Below are 16692 nucleotides of genomic sequence, written 5' to 3' on the forward strand. Positions count from 1 at the left end.
CTGAATTCACTGCTAATGTTTGCTCAGTCCTACTCTAGTGCTCCAAGAATTGTCAGAAATAAACAAAAGGACATTCACAGCCATCTGGATATGGCTAGTTGTTGTTGTTTTTTTTTTTTTTTCCCATTTACCTCTTTGCTTCTTCATTCTTTCTTTTGCATTCTCTTCTCTTTCTGCTCCATCCCTTGATTAGCTGGCTTCTTAGTAGCCTATATATTTTACACAACAGATTACTAAATTACCAGAGTAATACTGATATAACAGCATGTTCTCTTTTCCCTGTGGGGCACATGTGTAACTCTCCAACAGAATACAACCATGGCTATATGCAGAGTGGAAAACAAGCAGGACATGAATATAAACCTGGGAAACTATTACTACTGATGAAAAAAAAAACTTTAAAAACCATCACCACTCATCAATTTTTAAAATGTAGCTCATGTTTAAACATTTATTTGTTTCAAATGAATAATGAAAGGCAGTTCTATCTCCCCCCAAACCAAAATTAAGTAGCACTGAAATTCCTTTTCATAAAGCAATATATTTCAAAATTAGGTATTTGGAAAGATACAGACACTGCTTGCAACTATAAAAACAAGATCAAAACATTTTGATGCCCTTTCCCCACTTCAGTAGGACAGCAACTATACAAGGCTATTCTCTAGAGTAATGATCTTCTCTCCCTCCAAAGGTTTTTTTTTTTTATTATCCCATATTCAGGAGGTCATATCCAGTCTTCAGCTGCACAAAGCTCCACTCCTATTAATTTAAAATGGGGGTTTCAGAGGTTCACACACAGGAAAACCTGCTTCTTAAGAGGCAAGTTTGATCAAAATCCCATCTGAAGAAAAAAATGAGACTACAGCTTTGAGAAAAATAATCTATTTATATAATCTATCTTCTTCACCAATAAAAATAAAGAAAAGCTTAAAACAGAAATTAATAATGTATCATTTGCTTAAACAAAGCTCAGTTTATCTCCATGTTTTAGTAACATTGTTTTGTTTTGTTTTGTTTTGTGTTTCTTTTTGGATCTGGTATTATTTTTATCATCAACATCATCATCATCATCATCATCATTCTGTTAAGCTATCTGACATATACAAAAGGTTATTCACCCTATGACTGTCTCATTTAAAAAAATGTTGCACATTCATCGAAAAGAATGAAAGAAATCTGGTTGAAGATGCAGGTGCACTAATAAATGGGTGGTCTTTGGATTACAGTATTTATGTGTACTACGGCAAAGCTGAACAGAAACCTAAATGTTATACATACGAAGTGGTACAACAAGAACATCTGTGTTGGGGGGATTGAACTGGCATGGCTAACACCTCCAGTGCCAGGTGCAAAGGAAATTTCAATACAGCTTGAGTAATCTTGACTGCTAGCATCTGCCTGCATCAGATTATCTCCTATGTTCCTAGTCCACCACTATCCATTAGAATATTTATATGATACATCTGGTGGTGCAATGGCCAAGCAAGAAGTAGCAATGCCTCCATTACTGGGGGCAAATGCCCGACTCTTTAACTCAACATAAAGGCAAACAGGAATTCTTTTCAGGTCCAAGGGCAGCCAGCCAATTCTACAAGACTGATTAGCAGACAGCACTCCAAAAAGATGGCTGCTCTGTCTTTTCAGTATTAGCTAGACACATATTCATGTGCATAATGTGGAGAAGGATAATTCTTCAGTTTAAAATTATGTCTTTAAATATTGTTGCCAGGAAAATAATGGAGTTTTAATGTGTTGCAAGAATCATTACAGAGTTTTACTGTGACTTGGCTCAGTCCAAAGTCCCAACATACATGTGATTTTCAGAATCAATCTGTGCGGGTAGGGTGAGGATGATGGAGACCCTCCATCCAGCAGTCTCTACAACATCAAGCTTCACATAACCAACAAACCATTCTACACAAGGATTATGCCTCTTTCTTCAAATCAGCAAATCACCCTCAACTCACCTTCAATATATGCCCATGCCACTTACTGCAGAGAAAAGAGAAGTCAGAAGATGGGCCTGACTTCAACATTCTACCATCTTAGAGCCTACACAAATCAATGCCTACCCTTCCCCCTTGCTTCTGCTTCCTGCTAGAACAGATTTATGGGTCTTTATCTTTATAAAGCAAACCCATCTCCTCCTGATTTATTATCCTCACCTTTTTCTGATTTTTTTTTATGCACTCTCCCTCTCTACTGGATCCTTCCCACCTGAATTTTAAGCCGCTCAGGATTCTCTCCTTAGAAGAAAACCTCTGAATGGCCTATTCTCCTACAATGGTCACCTTCACCATTGTTCTCCTCTTTTTCAACTGAACATCTTCTCAAGTTTCCTTTTTTTTAAGTTTTTCTTTTAAGATTTTATTTATTTTTGACAGAGAGATAGAGAGCACAAGTAGGCAGAGGGGCAGGCAGAGGGAGAGGCAGAGGGGCTGAGCAGGGAGCCTGATGTGGGGCTCGATCCCAGGACCCTGGGATAATGACCTCAGCCGAAGGCAGCCACTAAACCAACTGAGCCACCCAGTGCCCCTCTTTTCAAGTTTCTTACCTTGTTCCTCTCCTACTCACCACCCAAACCATCAAATTCTGGCTACTTTCCTCAACATTTCATTAAAATTCACCATTTGTAAGTCATGTCCCTTCATGTTGCTAAAATCAGAGGACTTTATTATTCTAGATATTTCAGCAGCATTTCGCCTATGTGACCACTGTCTTCACGTAGTCTCTTTTCTTAGCCTCTGCTTTTGTGACACTCATTCCCATGTTTTGTTTGGTTTCACTTATTCCTATATCCTTGCACACTTATTCTTGGTCTTCTTTTATCTCCCCCTTTTTTCTATTTAACGATGAAAGGATGGAATGCCACAGGTCTCTGTCTTGGGTTGTCTTTCCACTATACTCTAGCTTTAGAAATTTTCATTCACCTACATGGCTTCAGTTACCACCATTTTTTAGCTGACCTACACATTTTAATCTCTGGTCTTCTAAAATTCAGGCCCTAACAACAAACTGTTCATCCAACATCTGAATTTGGATGACTCAGAAGTACTTCAAATCCAGCACTTCTGCAGTTCATTCCTCATTTCCACTCTCCCCAAGATACCTATTCATTTTCTCAATCCTTCCAAATTTCAATACCATAGACCCAATTCATTAAGCCAGATAACTTAAGTCACCTTTGACATTTTTCTTTCTCCTTTCCCAAATCTATCAATAGCCAAGAATTTCCAATTAACTGTTAAAATTAAACAAGTTATAAATAAATATGTACTTTTTACAAAAATGGCAACTTTCACCATGGCTCCCAATCCTTGTCCGTCTTCTTCTTTCTCCAGCCAGAGGTAAAATTAATCATGGATTTGGTGTATATTTGCCCACATATCTTGACTATCCTTATACGTACTCACATATGTACAAGTTCAATTTCAAATATATAGATTGGTTTGTATGTCAGTTTTTAACGAACAAAACAAAAAAGGTAACATACTCTGCAATCTGGTTTATTCAGACAAAAACATGTCCTGGGGAGCTATTTTTGTATATGTAAATGTGTTTCATTTTAATTAATGTACAAAATACCACAGTATGAACATTCCACTATTAGACTTTCTTCTATTTAAAGTCAGGCTTTCTCTCTTTTTTTTTTTTTTCTATTACAATGGTGCAATGAAAATTTTTATACAGAGCTTCTTCTGTGACTGTTTCTCAAGGTTGAAGAATACAGTTTTAAAAGACACTGCCAGATTATACTCCCAAATTGTACTAGGCTATTCTTCATGGATTTGTCACATTTTTGTACGTCTGGCAAGTAAGGCTTTGTCCTTTCTCTGCATGATCTTTTCAAAGATGAATAGTGAAGAGTCTTGAAAAAATAACATGTCTCCTGGAGCAAAAGGGAGACATGCTTACTCTACAGTATGATAACGTTTCCTCCAAGCTCAGTAAAGTTCTCTTGCAATACCATCCATTGTACAGGCGGATGTTCTCTGGCCTTCTTTGTGTTGTCCTGTGGCAACTGGAGTTTGGGGAACCAGTACAAAAAGGCTGATATTCTAGTTACTGCTATTATTATGAGTAATAAACTATACTTCATCTCTAACTCAGGATTTGTGTGTCTTCTGCCAGCATTCATAAAACTGTGGTGGTGGCCATACAGTTTATATCTTCATCATAAGGTTATGGCAAATATAATATTCCTCATATGATAGCTAATAATTGATAGGAATAAACTTTTCTTTTTTGTGTCCAGTACAATAGAAGAAAAAAATGATAGTTCATTGTTTAATTTGCATTTCCCTGGTTATTAGTATGATGATGTTACGCATGTTTCTCTCCTCCTTCCCTTCTTTTCCCTTCCCTTGCTCATACTTATTTGCTTTTGTTCATCTCTGCTACCACCCTCCTACTCCAAAGTAATTATAATAGCTTCCCAAATGGTGGCCCCATATCTACTCCATCTCTCTCAAATGCAGATCTGATTACATTACTTCTCTGCTTAAGAACACTTAGTCTTTCCGAGTGCCCTTAGGATAAAACCCTGAAATTTTGGCAGGGCCAACACAACCCCAGATTATCTTCTTCCTGCTGACCTCCCCAACTCTGTCTATTGCCATTCTTGTCTTCATTTCCAACAGTAAATATAAATGTTCATTTTCTTGAATATGTCTTACTCTTGTTTTTGGGATGTTCATTCATTTATAACATCACATTTCATGTGCCATTTCACATTCATGTTTTCAAAGAAATTTGTTATAATTTCATGTTTTTGGAAATAAATTTTGAAGAACCATGTGTTTTGGTTGCAACACAAATAAAAGAAAAAAGTATAGGAAGAAATATACAGAAATGTTATATGGCAGTTATTTCTGGGGAGTAGTGTACATACATATTTCTCATTTTAGTTGTTTTAGTTTTCCACATTCTTCCCTTTTGTGCAAACATATTTTACTCTATTAGTTAGAATTTTTTTTTCTAAAAAATTGCTTCTTTGTATTTTGCTCTTTTCTTTCACATAATTACAACAAAACAAATAATAAAGATTTGGATGTAGTACCTGATTCTTTCCGTAAGAAGGTAGCACAGTTTTGAAAATACCAAGAGAGGATTAAGTGCATGAATTGCTTTGTCCTCACCTAAATTAACTTTGAGTCAGTAAGTTGTAATGAAATATGGCGCTGAATTGAGAGGAAATTCCACTGATTGCTTCTCAGATTTTAGAGTCCCGTAATACTGTCTTGGCTTCCATTTATGTCTCCCTCCCTCTCACATTCCTTTGCTCTTCCTCCCACTCAACATTGAATAAGCACTATCTGCACACCCGGGAACCTGCTAAGCAAGTCAAAGGAATTCATGGTGAAATGGAGGAGGTGATCTATAAAGACCTTATCATGATGGCCAACGGTAAGAGAAAACATGAAGCCAGTGACTATAATTAGAGGTAGCATTTGAGTGGAATCTTGAGGAAGACATGAACACTTGCTTGGTGGCTGAGGGATATAGTGAGATTTTTTCATTCAGAGTAAACAAGAAGACTATTTCAAGTTAGGGTAAATATAAACAATTTCACAAGAGAGATACCTGCAGTATTGGTATGCATGCATGACAAAGTAGTTAATGACAAACCTGGGAGAAAATTAAAGTTTTGAGCCACATTTCCCTCAATGGTAAAATAAGGGTAATATGTTAAAAGCATCTCACAAAGTGCAGGGGCCCAGAGTAATAATATATATTAGTCATTTTTCCTCTTTCATCTCTCATATGAAAATTCCCTTTCTCTCAAATTTTCTACCAGTCTATTTGTGCAAATGAGCCCAGAATAATAATAAGGATGGTAATAATAACAGAAATAATTATCACTAATATTTTGAGCATTTGTTAAATACAGTTAATATACAACTGTTTTACATGTTTCATCTCATTTAATCCTCAAATAATCCCACAAGGTGGGTACTAGTATTATCTCCATTTTATAGAGGAGACACAGAGTTAACTAACTGGCTTAATTAATTAATTAATTAATGGTGCTACTAGGATTTGCAAGGAGGAATTCTGATTTTGAATTCAAGCTCTTACTTAATAAGCTTACTACCAATGTTATTTCTCTGTGCACTGAAATAATATGGATATAAAAAAAAAGACTTGAAAGGCATTCATGTTATTCACAAAAGTCAAGCACTTTCAAACATATTTGTTTATACAGTTTTAAGCTTTTTTCCCTCTATATGTGTGCCACTGTGTACATACGGCCTGATATTATTTCTTTAAGCAGATTGATGTGCAGATTCACTTACCAATAATAACCAAGCTTTTACTCTGTGTCAAGCCTGTGCTAGGACTTTAAAGGGTTGAAATGGTAGATATCATTCTTGCCTTCCTGGAGTTTGCTGTCTAATAAAGATAACAGATTTAAAACAGAAACTAAGAAATACAATTGCAAATTATAATGAATACTCTGAGGGAAATGAAAAATAATGCCATGATGAGAAAAAAATGATAAGGGAAGAGAATTTTGATACATTTTCTTTCTTAAACTTGTTAACCTCATCAGAAGCTGGAGGTAAGGGATGTGTTTCAGAAGAAGTAAAATGACACTGGTAAGATATGGTAAAATACTTAAATCTCAGTCATGCCCATTTTTTGGACTTCTTAAGGCAAACTAGTGTATTGCTATGGCATGAATAATAAATCTGGTTTAGAATAGTATTATAAACTCAAATTATAGAAGGAAAAATGTGGATATGAAAATACATATGGTAAGTTACCACTTTTGTCAATGAATATGTGTGGAAGGGGTTTGGGGAGGGAGATGTACGTGTTCAGAAAATAAAGTGAAAGATCTGTATCTTGAAGGATGTGCTGGGCATGGTTATCCCTGAAATATGGAATCATGAATGATATTTTGTTCCTTTTCAACACTATATATTTTCTATTTAATCAGTTGTATATATTATATTTAATAATAAAACCACACAAATATGTATTGTTTTTTAAAAAATTCTCCTGAACCTCTAACCTAGCTTATTTCATTTGCCCATTGAATGAGAACTTGAATGGACTGATAAAGTCACTTTTTTCTTTACATTCTAACCTATATATCAAATGACAAGAGAAAGGGCTAGAGGGTTTCTAAGGCCCCTTATAGATCCAAAGTGCATTATATATTTAAAAAATATGCATAAGGATACGAAAATGCCTTTTTTTAATTTACAAGATTTTGTTTGTCACTTTGGTATGACACCGAATATTATATAATCAATACATTTCTCCTAAATATAACAATGCATAAAAAATTCATGATATGGACCCATGTTCTCCATTAGCACAGGTTCTTCTGGATAGATAATGGGCATGATGATGCCTTATTTTCAAACTATGGGTGTTTTGTATAGGAAACCTTCTTTTATTTAAGTATAATTAACATGAAGTATTATATTAGTTTCAGGTATACAATATAATGATTCAAAAATTCTGTACATTTCTTGGTGTACCCTTAATACCCTTTATGTATTTCATGCATTTCCCCCACCCCCTGCAACCACAGTTTGTTCTCTGTATTTGAGAGTCTGTTTTTTTGTTTGTCCCCTTTTTTCTTTGTTCATTTGCTTTGCTTCTTAAATTCCACAAGAGTGAAATCATATGGTGTCTTTCTCTGACTGACTTATTTCACTTAGCATTATATCCTCTAGATCTATCCATGTTGTTGCAAATGGCAAGATTACATTCATTTTATGCTAAGTGATATCCTACTGCATATATATGTACCACATCTTCTTCATCTATTCATCTACAGATGGACAGTTGGGTTGCTTCTATATCTTGCCTATTGTAAATAATGCTGCAATAAACATAGGTTGCATATGTCTTTCTGAATTAATGTTGTTTTCTTTGCATAAATATCCAGTAGTGAAACTGCTAGATCATGTGGTATTTTTATTTTCAATTTTTTTAGGAACCTCCATACTGCTTTCCACAATGGCTGTACCAATTTGCATTCCCACCAATAGTGCATAAGGAATCCTTTTTCTCTACATCCTCACCAACACTTGTTATTTCTTGTCTTTTTTATTTCAGCCATTTTGACAGATATAAGGTTAAACTGTGGTTTTGATTTGCACTTCCTTGATGATTAGTGATGTTGAGTATCTTTTTATTTATCTTTTGGCCATCTGTACATCCTCTTTGGAAAGATATCTGTTCAGGTCCTCTGCCCATTTTTTTAAAAAAATATTTATTTATTTATTTATTTTAGTGGAGAGAGGCAGTGGGAGAGGGAGAGAGAGTCTTAAGCAGACTTCACACTGAGCACAGATCCCCACATGGCGTTTGATCTCAGGATCCTGAGATCACGACCTGTGCCGAAAACAAGAGGTAGAAGCTGAACCGACTGTTCCACACAGGTGCCCCAACCTCTGCCCATTTTTAATAGGATTATTATTAATTTTTTAGTGTTGAGTTATATAAGTTCTTTATGTATTTTGAATATTAACTCCTTATTGGACATACCATTTGCAAATATCTTCTCCCATTCAATGGGCTGCCTTTTTGTTTCATTGGTGGTTTCCTTCACTGTACAAAAGCTTTTTATTTTGGTATAGCCCCAATAATTTAATTTGCTTTTGTTTCCCTTGCCAGAGGAGACATACCTACAAAAATGTTTCCCCAGCCAATGTCAAAGAAATTACTGCCCATGTTCTCTTCTAGAAATTTTATGGTTTCAGGTGTCACATTTAGGTCCTTAATCTATTCTGAGTTTATTTTATTTTTTTGTATTGTGTAAGGAAGTAGTCCAGTATCATTCTGTTGCATGTAGCTGTCCACTTTTGTCAGCACCATTTGTTGAAGATGCTATCTTTTCCCCATTGTATATTCTTGCCTCCTTTGTTGTAATTTAATTGACCTTATATGTATGGGTTTATTTCTGGGGTGTCTATTCTCTTCCATTGATCTAGATTCCATTGATCTATTTTTGTGTCAGTGCCACACTGATTTGATTACTGTAGATTTGTGGTATACTTGAAAACTGGGATTGTGATGCCTCCAGCTTTGTTCTCCTTTTCTCGAGATTGTTTTGTTTATTCAGGGTCTTTTGTGGTTCCATAAATTTTAGGATTATCTGGCATAGTTCTGTGAAGAATGTTGTTGGTAATTTGATAGGAATTGCATTAAATCTGGAGATTGCTTTGGGTAGTATAAATGTTTTAACAGTACTGGCTTGTCCAATCTTTAAGCATGCAATATTATTCCATTTGTTTGTGTCACGACTTTCTTTCATCAATGTTTTGGTTTTTGGAGTATAGGTCTTTCACCTCCTCAGTTAAATTTATTCCTAGGTATTTCATTCCTTTTGTTGCAATTATAAATGGAATTCTTTTCATAATTTTTCTTTCTGCCACTTCATTAATAGTCTATAGAAATGAAAGCAATTTCTGTACATTAATTTTGTATCCTGAAACTTTATTGAATTCATTTGACAGTTCTAGTAGTTTTTTTGTGGAGTCTTTTGGGATTTCTATACAGAGTATCATGTCATCTGCAAAGAGTGAAAATTTTACTTCTTCCTTACCAATTTGGATGCTTTTTATTTCTTTTTGCTTTCTGACAGCTGTGGCTAGGACTTCCATTTCTATGTTGAATAAAATTGGTGAGATTTTTCTCACCTTGTTTCGTTCCTGATCTTAGATGAAAAGCTCTTAGTTTCTCTTCATTGGATATGTTAGTTGTGGGTTTTTCATATATGGCCTTTATTATGTTGAGGTATGTTCCCTTAAAACCTACTTTGTTGAGAGTTTTTATCAAGAATAAATGTACTTTTTCAAGTGCTTGTTCTGCATCTATTGACATGATCATATGGTTTTTATCCTTTCTCATGTTAATGTGACATATCATATTGATTGATTTGTGAATACTGAACCACCCTTGCATCCTGGAAATAAATCCCATTTGATGGTGGTGAATGATTATTTTTAATGTATTGTTGAATTTGGTGTGCTAATATTTTGTTAAGGATTTTTGCATCTGTGTTCAACAGAGATATTGGCCTGTAGTTTTCTTTTTGTGTATGTCTTTATTTGGTTTTGGTATCAGGGTAATGCTGGTCTCATAGAATGAATTTGGAAACTCTTTTCCTCTTCCATTTTTTTGGAATAGTTTGAGGAGAACAGGTATTAACTTTTCTTTAACATTTAGTAGAATTCACCTGTGAAGTCATCTGGTACTGGACTTTGTTGGGAGTTTTTTGATTAGTGATTCAATTTCATTTCTAGTAATCAGTCTGTTCAAATTTTCTATTTCTTCCTAATTCATTTTTGAAGGTTATATGTTTTTCAGAATTTATCCATGTCTAGGCTACCCAATTGATTGGCACATAATTTTTCATATTTTCTTATAATCCTTTGTGTTTCCATGGTGTTGGTTGTTATTTCTCCTCTTTCATTTCTAATTTTCTTAATTTGAGTCTTCTCTCTTTTTTTCTTGTTGAGTCTGGCTAAATGAAACCAGGAGGTGGTTCTTTGGAAAGATAAACAAAATTGATAAATCTAAAGTGGTATTTGGATATTAAATTTTAAAATGTGAAAACAATTCAAAGGTTTATTTATAAATAATATTATCTTTTCCAGTAATAATTTTAAGAGTTATAACTGTCAACTAATTTTCTCTGCCTTTAATTGAATTTAATGCTTAGATTTTTGTGTGCTTCCTTGACACATGGATTTTTTTTTTTAGATACCACATCTCTGAAGCTAGTACTCTAGCACAATTCTCATAATTTCACCTTTTACCATTTTCATCATTCACATTAACCTATAAGAAAAGCAACCATCAGCGATATTCTTTGTGGTTAATCTGAACCAGCATACTAAAGTATTACAAACTTTTCTGATCATTGTCAATGATTAATCATATTAGATTTATATGAAAGTCTATGGTGAACAGTCACATTGGGAATTCCAAAGACCTATTTAGAACATAAATGGAAAACAGCAGAAGAGGTCTCAAAACAAGCTGAAAGCATGAGAGATGTGAGCAGAAAAATGATGGCATCACCCTTCCACATATAGACTTGTATGAAATGTTCCACATAGGGCTCAAGCTATCTATTCCCTTTTTCTCTCTGTGATTTCCCCACAGTTTTGCTAGGCTCTTGACAGAAAGCTATACATCTTTCAAGGCAGTTGATTCTCTACAATTCTCTTTTTCTCATTTTCCTTTTCTCTTTTTCTTCCTTCATCCACTGAAGTATAGGTGGTGACAACTCTACTGAATATGACTCCATGTTCCTGCCCATATCCTATAATAAGTCCCTTTGTAAGTCAACCCTCCATAAGATATCCTAGCTTGAGTGTTTAATCTGTTTTCTATCAAGACCTTTACTAGTAAGCAAATAATAGATTTCATTTGGCTTTGAAACAAACTAAGTTTTACTTGGTAGGATAGATTCATATAAACACACAGATACACCTACCAGACATAGCTTCATGATCTTAAGACTCCAGCCTTCCAAAAGAATTTGAGCAAAAAGAATAATCATTTTCAATATGAGGTATTCTAATATTAATGTGTTCCAAATAGATAACAGAAAAACAAATGTACTGGTTTATTTAAAGGAAATGTTGAAAGAATTTAAAATCTTTTCCAAATAGATAATAAATTTAAGATCTAGCCTAAATTAGCTGTGACACTTAGAGTTATATTTACAAGGTCACAGATTTACAAAGTTATAAATCTTCATCAAGATTGCTCTGTGAGGCTCAATGCAAAATCCATCTTGCAAAAGCACTTGATAGCTAAATAAAAATATCACTCTACAGTAAAAACCACAATGATATTTGCTTAACTTCATAGGTGAATTTGTTGGTGGTCTAAGACGTCTGCCAACAAAAGATTTTTTTGTGCTGTGAAGTGACCAAAGGCCAAATGCTAATGGAAATAAAGACCTGATCTGCTTTGGAAGTAGCTCTCGCTCATAATGAATAAGAGATGGCTTGAAGGAAGAGAAGGGGAAGTTAATCACACTTCTGTCCATTTATGGACTTTCTAGACTGAAATATTACATTACATCCTTTTAAGAAGAAGCTAAACCACTATTCCTGGGACAGAAACCTTTTTCAGCTTTATTGTAATGTAATCCACGTATTATATAATTACACATTTAAAGTGTACAATTAAAAGTTTTTCAGTATATTCAAGACATGGGCACCAAAACCAAATAATTTTAGAACATTTTTATTGCCTCAAAAAGATTCCCCCATCATTTAGATATTGTCCCTTTATTATTCCCCAACTTCCAGTCCCATTATTTTCCCAGCAGCTACTAATCTACTTTCCATCTGTAGGTTTTCCTGTTCTGGATATTTCATATAAATAGAATCATATAACATGTGGTCTTTTTGATTTGCTTGTTTCACTTAGTGTAATGCTTTAAGTTTCATCTATGTTGTAGTACAGATCAACAATTTATTCCTTTTTATGGCTAAATGATATTCCATTCCATGATTATACTAGATTATATTTTATTTATTCATTCATTGATGGACATTTTGGTTGTTTCCATCTTTTCACTGTTATAAGTAAAGTTGCTATAAACATTAATGTACATGTCTTTGTGTGAGCATATGCTTTCTTCGCCCTGGGACATTTACTTAAAAGTTGAATTGCTGGATCATATGCTAACTCTATGTCTAACCATTTGAGGAATTTCTAGACTGTTTTCCAAAGTGGCAGCACCATTTCAAAATGCAACTAGGAGGATATAAGGGCTATTATATTTCTCCACATCCCATCAACAGTTGTGATTATCTGACTTTTTGATTCCAACTGTCATAGTGAATGTGGAATGGTATTTCATTATGGTTTTGATTTGCATTTCCCTGATGCGTAATGATGCTGAGCACCTTTGTATGTGCTTATTGGCCATCTGTATATCTTCTCTGGAGAAATATCTATTCAGAACTTTTGTCCATTTTTGAATTGGGTTACTTATCTTTCTGTTATTGAGATGCAAGAATTTGTTGTATGTTGTACATAGAAGGCTCTTATGAGATATATGACTGATAATTATTTTCTCTCATCTCTGTGTTGGTTTTTCACTTTCTTGATAGTGTCCCTTGAAGCATAAGTTTTTAATTTTGATGAATTACAAATTATATATTTCTTTTGTTGCTCATGTTATTGGTACCATATATAAGAATCCACTGTTGAACCAAGAAAATAAAATTTACCACTATGTCTTCTTCTAAAAGTGTTATGGTTTTAGCTCGTACATTTAACCTTTGGTTCAAGTTAATTTTGATATGTAATATGAGGTAAGGATCCAACATCATTGCTTGTATGGGGCTGTCCAGTTGTTCCCTCACTATTTGTTGAAATTACTATCATTTCCCCATTAAATCAAGTCCCCCATTCTTGGCACTCTTGTCAAAATCAGTTGAACATAGACACATGGGTTTATTTCTCGACTCTCATTTTCTATTGCATTGATCTATATGTCTGTCCTCATCTGAAGGCCACACCGTCTTAATTACTAGTGCTTTGTACTAAGGTTTGAAATTGTGAAGTGTGAGTTTTCCAGTTTTATTCATCTTTTACTTGACTACTTTGGCCATCCTAGATCTTGTACAATTCCATATGAATTTTAGAATCAGCATATCAATTTCCATCAAGAAGCCAGCTGGGAATCTGACAGTAATTATGTTGAATCTGTAGATAAATTTGGGGAGTGTTGTCATCTTAACAGTTTTACGTTTTCTAGTCCATGTACATGAGATGTTTATTTATTTAGATCTTTAATTTCTTTCAACAATGATCTGAGGTTTTCAGAGTATGAGTTTTGAATTTTGTTAATTTTTTCATAGTATTTTATTATTTTCTGATGCTATTATAAATGAAAATATTTTTAAATTTCATTTTTTATTATTAATTGCAAGTGTGTAAAAATACAACTGGCTTTAATATATTGATCTTATATCTATCTTACAAGCATGCTGAACTCATTTATCAATTTTAATCGTATTTTATTAAATTCCTTAAGATTTCTATATACACAATCATGAGAGTGGAAATAGTGTAACTCTTTCTTTCCAATCTGTAGTCTTTTATCTATTTTTCTTTCCTAATTGTCCTTGCTGGAACCTCCAGTACAATGCTGAATAGAAATGATGAGAATGAATGTACTTGTCTTCTTACCTTAGGGGGAAAGCATCCAGTCTTTCACCATTAAGTATGATATTAGCTGTGGGTTTTTCACAGATGCCCTTTATCAGCTTGAGGATTTTTATCTTAGTTTTTTGAGTGTTTTTATCATGAAAAGATGCTGAAGTTTGCTGAATACTTTTTTCTGTCTATTGAGAAGATCATGTGATTTTGGGTTTTTAGTCTTGATATGATGTATTGATTTTTAGATGTTAAATCAACTCACATTCTTGAGATAAATACCAGTTAGTCATGGTGTATAGTTCATTTTATAGGTTGCTCAAATTGGTTTGCTAGTATTTTGTGAGGTTTTTTGCATCTATATTCATAAAAATATTGGTTTGTAGTTTTTTTCCTTATTGTGCGATTCTGGTCTCATGGTAATACTGCCCTCATACCATCAGTTATAAAATATTCCCTCCTCTTTTATTTTTTGGAGGAGTTTGTGAATAACTGATATTAAGTTTTCATTAACTGTTGGATAGAATTCACCAGTGAAGCCATCTGGGCCTGCACTTTTCTTTATAGGCAGATTTTGATTACTGCTTCAATTTCTTTACATATCAATTCAGATTTGTTTATTTATTTGTGAGTCTATTTCAGTAGCTTATGTCTTTTGGGGAACTTACCTATTTCATCTAATTAGTCTGATTTATTGGCATACACTTTTTCATAATATTCTCTTAAAGTCTTTTTCCCCTCTGTAAGATCAATAGTAATATTCCCTCTTTCATTTCTGATTCTAGTATGTGAGTATTTTCTCTTTCTTGCTCAATCTGGATAAGGGTTGATTATTCTTGTTGATTTTTAAAAGAACCAGGTTTTGGTTTTTGCTATTGTTTTTCTATCCTCTGTTTAATTATTGTTTTTCTCATTCTCTATTGTTTATATTCTATTTCACTATTTTCTGCTCTATTTACTTTTTTCCTTCCTCTTGCTTGAAGTTTAGTCTGCTCTGCTTTATTCCATCATCTTAAGATGGAAGGTTAGCTTGTTGATGTGACATCTTTCTTCTTTTTTAAAATATGTATTCAGTGTTACAAATTTCTTTCTAATCATCACATCCCATAAATTTTGTATTTTGTATTTTTATTTTCATTCATCTAAATTTCCCTTTTGATTTTTTCCGAACCATTGGTTATTTTGAAAGGTGTTGCTTAATTCATATACTAATGATTTTTCAAATTTCTTTTGCTATTGATTCCTAATTTTGTTCCATTGCAGTCATAGAATATACTTTGTATTCTCTCTTTGTTTTTTGTTTTTGTTTTCTTTTACTTTGTATTATTTCTATCTTTTAAAACTTATCAAGGTTTATTTTATGGTCTAGTATGTGGTTTATAATGGAGAATGTTTCATGTGTTCTTGAGAAGAATGTATAGTGTACTGTTTATTGGACGTACTTCTGTATAGATACTATATAGATGTTCTATAGCTGTTTGTTAAGTAGATGTTTATACAGATGTTATACAGCAGTTTATACCATTGTTCAAATTTTCTATTTCCTTGTTGATCTTCCTACCATTCCTACCATTACTGAAATTGAGATATAGAAGTCTCAATTATCTATTTCTCCCTTCATCTCTATCAGTTTTTGCTTCATGTACTTTGGTATGTATGTTAGCCCATATATGTTTATAATACTTATATCCTATTGATGAGTTAACACTTTGTCATTATAAAAGGTCCCTCTTTATTTCTGGTATCATTTTTTGTTTTAAAGTCTATTTTTGGTGCAACATTAGTACAGCCAATTCAGCTTTCTTGTGATTGCTATTTGTATAAAATAAGCTTTTCTCAGTCTCTTACTTTCAATCTATTTCTATCTTTGAATCTAAAGTGTGTCTCCTATAGACAGTATATAGTTGGATCTTGTTTTGTTTTGCTTGTTCCATTCTTACAATCTCTATCTTTTGACTGGGTTGTTTTATTCATTCACATTTCATGACATTTTTTTATACAGTTGAATTCATGTTTATTATTTCATTTTTTGTTTTCTGCATGCCTATTTTTTGGTACCTCTTTTTTGTTGGGGAGGGGCAGTGGGAGAGGGCAGAGAGAATCTTAAGCAGCCTCCATGCGCAGTGTGGAGCCCAATGGGGAGGCCTCAATCTCACAACCCTGAGATCATGACTTGAGCCGAAATCAAGAATCTGACTGAGCCACCTAGGCACCCCAATGTTTTAGTACCTCTTTGATGCTTTTTTTGGTGACTGAATATTTTTCTAATATAGCATTTTAATTACTTTAATGATCTTTTCACTATATTTTTGTGAACAACATCAGTGTTTGCTCTATCAAATACATCTTAATTTATCAGAATCAGCTTCAGATTTATACTAATTCAATTCCAGTAAGCTATAGAAATGTAATTACTACAACTGCTCTATTTTCTATATTTTGTTATATTATTTTTACAGTTATTAAATCTGTAAATGTTAAAAACATTTTAACACTGCATTTATAATTATTACTTATATAATTTTATATCTTTAAAGA

The 16692-nt window shown here is 33.5% G+C and overlaps 1 protein-coding gene across 9 annotated transcripts in view; it reads right to left on the reverse strand.

Moving 5' to 3' along the window:
- DGKB (diacylglycerol kinase beta) overlaps positions 1–16692 on the reverse strand; it is a 710493-nt gene that overhangs the window by 60904 nt on the left and 632897 nt on the right. The window lies entirely within an intron of this gene.

The sequence above is a fragment of the Callorhinus ursinus genome, unplaced genomic scaffold (genome assembly GCF_003265705.2).
Source record: "Callorhinus ursinus isolate GAN/ISIS: 27379988/994484 unplaced genomic scaffold, GSC_fseal_2.0 scaffold12, whole genome shotgun sequence".
Classification (NCBI taxonomy): domain Eukaryota; kingdom Metazoa; phylum Chordata; class Mammalia; order Carnivora; family Otariidae; genus Callorhinus; species Callorhinus ursinus.